The 7697-nt window shown below is 34.2% G+C and overlaps 1 pseudogene across 1 annotated transcript; it reads right to left on the reverse strand.

Annotated features, from left to right (window-relative positions):
* Positions 1–540: 540 nt before the first annotated feature.
* Positions 541–6384, reverse strand: LOC310649248 (olfactory receptor 10AG1-like; annotated as a pseudogene). Its single transcript has 2 exons — positions 6380–6384; positions 541–1027 (listed from the first exon to the last, which is right to left on the reverse strand). The product of its transcript is annotated as an olfactory receptor 10AG1-like (transcript).
* Positions 6385–7697: the final 1313 nt, after the last annotated feature.

The following is a 7697-nucleotide window of genomic DNA, read 5'->3' on the forward strand; positions in this document are numbered from 1 at the left end:
CTAAATAGGACACAAAGAAAGTTCAAATACTATTGGTCACTATTTGTATTGCAACTATTACTAAATAATAGTACATTCAGAAATGAAGAAGAAAGAATAATGTTTTTAAATTATTTATTTTATATAATGTATATATCCACCCATATTGTAACAACAATTGGCAATGCAGAAACCAGTCAAAACAACAGAAAACTCCAAATCATAAAATATAAATACATTAAAATGACATGGTCTCATGAAAAATGTTTATTAAAAATATTATACAAGTTTGGTGAAGAAATAAATTATTTTATTAAAATAAGTAGTTTTCAATTAATTACTTGTTTTCAATTAAAATCAATCCTGATTATTATTTTTTAATTGCCCCGTTTTGATTCTGGGAGGAAAGAATCCAAAAAACAAATGGATTTATTTATTTATCATCTATTGTTTATGACTTAGGGAATTTTTGGGAATTAGATCCCTATAAGCTTTGAAAATTATATAGTATAAATGTCACATTTCCTGGGGTCTATACAATGTATGTCTATAGAAAAATAGTCAACCAAATACTTTTTTTCCCCAAATGTGCAAAAAGGCACCTTTTACTTCTTGGTTCCTCAAGCTATATATAACAGGGTTTAAAATGGGGCTAATGAATGTATAAAAAAGGGACAAATATTTATCAATATTGGGAAAATAAGTGGAGTTGAGTTATAGGTACATGATGGAACTAGAACCATAGAATAAGGGTCACAACAATGAGATGTGATGAGCAAGTAGAAAAAGTCTTCTTCTGGCCCTGAGAGGATGAGATCTTCAAAATAGCAACAATGATTCCATAATAAGACAATAAGATCAGAAGAAAGAGTAAAGTAACATAAATAACTGCTACTGCAAAAACAGCAATTTCAGTCATAAAGATATTTCCACATGCTAGTTTCAGTAAAGGGGGATATCACAAAAGAAATGATTAATGACTTTGGAATCACAGAAGGACAGTCTGAACACCATACTAGTCAGTCCAAATGACATGAAAAATCCAAGCCTTCCGGTTTGTGATCATGATGCCGGCAGACGTGCAAGGTGATCACTCTCTCCACTGTCTGGTTTTCTCTCACTGGGGGACCCTGGAAAGGGTCGGAAGTCACCCTGGAGTGGCGATGAGCATGAAACAGACCCCCAACTGATTGCGGAAGGGCAGCAGCCCTTCTGTTTGATCCGGGGCAGGTCTTTGAACTGACGGGGAAAAGATCAGCCATTAACATGGCACATTACTAATGCTGCTTCCAGCCAAGGCCAAAATTACTATCAAGCACATCAAAAGCACCATGGAGGAATTGGGTGAGATCCTACCTTCTTTGTATCCCAACTATTTTTCTGTAAAAGCTTCTTGAAATTTCTTCCCCCTATGAGGATAGAGGGAAGGGAATGTCTTTTTCCCACCCTCTAAAATGGCAATGTTTGACTACCTAGGGGAAATATGAATGAACCTTTATTGTCAAAGTACAACCATGTGCCCCCACCCACAACTTACACTGACACAAACCCTCCATCTTATTACACCATGTGAGCTAATTGCACAACGCACTGGCCTCGTAAGTCAATCATGCCTAAAGTTTATAAAATTATTTCCCATTCAAAAGCCTAACAGCCCATGGACAAAAGCTGTTCTTTGGCCTGTTGGTACAGCTGGCTATACTCTTACAGTATATCTCCTACTCAATGGTAGGAGAGTAAAGAGATACTGTCCAGAGTGTGAGTCATCCCTGAGAACTTTCCTCACTCTTCCAAGGCAGCGAGCCCTGACGATGTCATCCAGTGGTGTCAGGGGACAGCCCACAATGTCTTTGTTGTGCTCACCACCCTCTGTAATGTTTTCCTATCCGCGGCGGTCAGACCAGCATACCAAAGGGGAAATAAAGCCCTGAAAAGAACAACTAAGTAATTGGATTTGCATCTTCTTGATATCTGGGGACTCAAAAAGTTCCTAATTCTATGAGGAACTGTTACCTTATATATTTGTAAAAAAAGTTGAAAAAGAATTTAAATTGGATAAAAGCCTAGCCTGGATTTTGAAAAAGATTTTAAATGCTACCAAAGACATCTTGTTGCAAAGCAACTGAATATTCCTGACTAAGAGATCTGCTTACAGTCTAGACCTGTCCTTGGTATTATCTAAAAGAGATAAAAAGCTGAGAGAACAGCTGGTTGGTGAAATTCCCTCTTAGGAACTGTGGAGGTGAACACTTACTGACTTTTGTTTAAAAAAATAGCCTCCACTAAAGGACCATCTATAACCATCCTAGAAATGGAGGAGTAGCAGCAATACATTTCAGCTAATTATAAATTTATACTTGAAAAAAAATATTGAAGCTACTGAGATAATTAAATCCAGATTGAAAGAAAAAGGCGCCAGCTTAAATCTACAAAAAGAAACCTTGACTCAACAGAAGCAAAAAATCAACAAGTACAGCATACTGAAAACCTAGACAACCTAGACAACCAAACAACAACCCTAACATTGGATATGACTTTTTACTTAAACCAGAAGAAACTTGAGGAAGAAGAAGACCAGACTAAGTTGAAGAGAAATGTACTAGAGCAAATATGGGGATTTGAGTCACCAGGGAGCAATTTAATGATTATAAATGGGCCATTTCCTTTGGAAAATTGATAACTAGAAGGTCTCCTTTGGTTCAAGTAACATGTAGAAGAATGAATGGAGATCTATCTGATAATTTAAAGGCACTGGTATGGAAGCCTGATTGGCATAAAAAAGAAAGCTAGAGTTAGATTTTAAAAAGAGTTGATTTTTTACAGAAGATCCTAAAGTCTCAACTAATGGGCTAAAGGGAGGTTTTGAGAAGAAGGGAAATATGAATATAGATTTAAATATTGTGGAAAATGATAAAAGATAAGGGATTAGTTGGCTTAATATTTAGGATTTACTTATAAGGGAAATGAAAATTAACTATTAGGAAATAGCTTTGAATTATTGTTTAGCCCAGATAATGTAGAAGATGGACTTGAGACAATAAAGGACACAATAAAGGACACTTTATTAGTAAGTGGTGAGGTACTAGGATGAGAAATAGAAAATGTTTATGAAATAATACAAGAATATATTTAAGTAGTGAAATAAAGGAAATTTGGGTTACCTGAAACTTAAATATTATGGATATTAAAGGTTAAATTGGAATACTGTAGTTAAAAATTGAAAATTAGGTAAAATTTAAATACAGGACATGGATATGTATAAGCAAAAATGTATTGATAAATGTTTTAACTGAGCATGTTATAATTAGAAATTTACTAGCTTAAATATGATATACCAAATGTTAAGGGAAATAGAGAAGGAATTTTTGATGATGTAACCTGAGATATGTACTAAAGATTTTATTATTGAACAATTGATTACCCAATCACCATGCTGCTTTCCAAATACTTAAGTGTAAAACTGGAAAACCAATACAATTTGTTATATAAAAAAAGAAATACTTCATCGTCTTTGCCAACTTTTTAAAATGTTTTTTCTTTAAAAAAATAAAAGCAGAAATATAAAAATATAGCAAATGAGATAATTTAAAAGTATATGAATAACTGGAATTAAAATATCTATTTTTGGACACCTATTCAAGATTATTTTGTCATCTAATTTTATGTTTCTAATACTGAAAAAATATCCTTCATTCAACATATAGATCTTTTTTTGGAGAAATAGCTTTTAAGAAACTGAAATTGAGAGGTTCAGGTAATAGTTGGATAATCTTCCATTTTAAAAAAAATCTGTTTATTTCCTGGGGTATGTGGCATGCACTTTTAAATCCTTTTAAATAGAAATTAATTCAGATATGAATGTTATTTTCATTTGTTTTTAGAGATCCTTGTGTTCTTTCAAAGCATCATCAGGGAAACTAATAGGATGAAAACAGAAAATATATATTTCATGCTTTTTATAGTTACAAGTGTGTGGAATAATATTTCTTCAAAAACCCAATTATTATTTGAAGAGTTTTTAGAATAAGTTCTATTAATCAATACAATTTAATTTAGAATACTTTTACACAACATATCAAAGAAAAATCTAGAGACATACTGTATAATGCAATCCTAGCCTTAATCTGTGAAGATGATCTACATAACACTTCCATGAATGTCAATAAAATGTATACATTTAGATCAGAGAGCTCCACAGCCATTGAGATGGAGTAAGGTAAAGGTAAAGGTTCCCCCGCACATGCGTGTTAGTTGTTTCCGACTCTAGGGGCCGGTGCTCATCTCCATTTCAAAGCCGAAGAGCCAGCGCTTGTCCGAGGACGTCTCCGTGGTCATGTGGCCGGCATGACTAGATGCCAAAGGCGCACGGAACGCTGTTACCTTCCCACCGGATTGGTCCCTATTTTTCTACTTGCATTTTTACGTGCTTTCGAACTGCTAGTTTGGCAGAAGCTGGGACGAGTAACAGGCGCTCACTCTGTTACGCGGCACTCGGGATTTGACCCGCCAAACTGCCGACCTTCCGATCGACAAGCTCAGCGTCCTAACCCACTGAGCCACCCCATTCCAAATACAAGCCACATATTAAAATAAAAATGTAGAAGGTAGCCAGAATAACCCAGAGATTTATCATGGAATCCTCATGCTGAATTTTGGTATGTCTTGTCCCACAAGAAGCCTATTCTGTCTACTGGTTAAGGCAGGGGTCTTCAAACGTGGCCCTTTTATGATTTGTCCACAAGTCATAAAAGGGCCACGTTTGAAGACCCCTGGGTTAAGGTGTTGGATTAGGGACAAGGAAATCTGTTCTAATGCAGCCTTGGAGAGAGACAACAGCTTGGTGAAATTTTCTTTCAGCCCCTGAAAGAGGACATTAGCAAACCATTTTAAAAAAAACATTGTCAGGAAAATTCAGAAACTTGTAGGTATCAAAAATGACTTAAAAGAAAGAAACATTCTAAAAGTATCAATATATTGAATTTTTATGGCACTCTGAAAGCGGCAGCATACACTTTTCCCTACATTAGTAAGAGAAACAAGTTCAGATTTATGTGCGGAATAGATTCATACAGTTGAATGCAGCTTACAATAATTATATTACATAGCTATATATTCTTAGTTAAATATGTGCTACAGCTTTCAGTATCTTCATTATGTCTAAGCTACTGAAGCTAGTTGAAACATTATTAACTCTATAAAATTAAAGTTGTCTATACACTGATGATACGGTGGCTCAATGGGTTAAGATGCTGAGCTTGTTGATCAGAAGGTCAGCAGTTTGGCGGGTCGAATCCCGAGTGCCGCGTAACAGAGTGAGTGCCTGTTACTCGTCCCAGATTCTGCCAACCGAGCAGTTCAAAAGCACGTAAAAATGCAAGTAGAAAAATAGGGACCACTATGGTGGGAAGGCAACAGCGTTCCGTGTGTCTTTGGCGTCTAGTCATGCCGGCCACATGACCACGGAGACGTCCTTGGACAAGCGCTGGCTTTTCGGCTTTGAAACGAAGATGAGCACCAGCCCCTAGAGTCAGAAATGACTAGCACACATGTGCGGGGGAACCTTTACCTTTACCTTATACACTGATTAAAAACAATTAATTTAAAGAGATTGAAAGATCATTACAAACTTATTGAAATAGTATGTTAAAAACAATTACATGTTCCCAATTGCTCAGCTGCACTTCTGATTTTTCCAGGAGTCACAGATGGAACTGGTCTAACCCTAGTTTTCAAATGAAAGCAGAGGTCTCATGTGTTTTATTATACTCTGATCATTGTAGTGAAAATAAATATTCATACCTCTTTCCTACTTAAAGCCAAAAGAAACATAACCTTAAAAATTGCTTTCTATGTATTAGAGCATTTTAGTTATTATTTTGGAATTACTAAAATGTTTGTAATTTTAGTAGTAGCCAAGAGTATATGAGAAAATAACCTTTCTTTTATTGCATTATATCTCCAAGGTTTTGATAGGTTGGTTGCAATTTCTTAGAATTTGATAATTCCTAAAGGAAAACATCAAGAGGGAACTCTCAACTCTTTTCCCTATAGAAATAATGTTCCTGACATCATTAAAGGAAAAAAAATCTCACTTGCTAAAATATGGAAAATTTAACCTTCCCCTAAAGAAATTTCAGAAAGCCATTTATTTAATTTTTATCATATATATTTGGTGGAATACAATAGACCATTGTGCCTAGCTCTAACTTCTGTCTGTCTGTCTGTCCGTCCATCCATCCATCTATCTATCTAAAAGTTTGTTTGGCCACCCATTTCAAAACACAAAACTGGGTAAAAAGCCAGATCTGGATAGCCATCCCAAGGTCTAAATTATTGAGCAGATAGGCATGCAAATATAGTTAGTACATGATCTCTTTAGAATGTTCTAATAGAACATTACGCCATTATCTGGTTGATGTCAGAGGTCACATAGTTAGGTAACGTCTAACTTAAAGTAGTGAAATTTATTTCCAAAGAGATTTTTTTTAAGAATTGCACTGAAGAATAGCTAGTTTTCTGTAATTTTCTGGGTTGTGTCTGCTTTTGTTACATTGATGTCTCCTAATACAGTATAACACAAGCCATTTCATCTACAAGGAAATTTCAGAGCAATGCAGGGCCAATCTATGTTTATCTGCCTTTACCAATTTCACATACTTTCTTTCTATTGCCATTCAGATTCTTAGAAACTGCAGTTTAGAGACAATGCATCATTCACAATTTGAGTAACCATACAATTGAATAGAAAGTCGTATCATTGAAGAAGATATCCCAAAAGAAATTGAAGAAGCAGAAACTAATGGCTCGGGAATAAACATTGATGTGACTTACAAATAAAACTAGTTTTTTTTAAAAAAAAGTCATATAATTATTGGGTTAACCATTGGCAAAACACTTTCTTAATTAAAAAAATCAGAGAAATATCTGATATTGTCTACTTCTTCTTTCCATATATTTAGGGTTTAATCCATCTGTGTTTGTGGGCATTCATTGACTAACATTTTTTTAATAGATTTTTTTAAATTGATTTTCCAATATTACAATAGTATCTTTAAAAAGCAACGTGGTATCTGGGTTACAATAGTTCCATTTCAAACAAATACATATTATTACAAATCTCCAAATTGTTGTAACCAGTATTTCCTCTCTCTTGTTTCCTTTAATACATATTGTCCCTTATCTAAATTAACATACTTCTCATTGCTATCCATGAGTCATTTCATAGTTTTCCTATATTTGTCAATACTTTTGTATTTTTTATATTTTAACATTCCATCTTTAAGACATCAAACACCTTATATATTTTTGCAGCTTTAATTTTACATTGATATTAAAATTAAACATTTAAAGTTTCACATTTTCATATTTCTGGGTGACATCCCTGACCTTTACACAATTTTCTCTGATACCTAGTAATGTAAATACACTTCTCATTTATCTCATTTCCATATCAACAAGTTAGTAATATAATATAAGAATGGTAGTCATAAGATACCAATTGCAAGGAGGAGAAAGAGGAGGGGGACAATATAATATTCTTATTTCTCATTTATAGTTTCCACATATTGAAAATTAACCAAAATTTCTCAAATTTCAACATTTAATACATCCTTTCATATCACTGCATCCAATTATATTAGTTACATTCTATCATTCTTAACATATATACATCTTAATCCATTTCATTTAAACAGCTCAATATTTCAACGTTAGTATTC

Source organism: Vipera ursinii (assembly GCF_947247035.1).
Source record: "Vipera ursinii genome assembly, chromosome: Z".
Lineage (NCBI taxonomy): Eukaryota > Metazoa > Chordata > Lepidosauria > Squamata > Viperidae > Vipera > Vipera ursinii.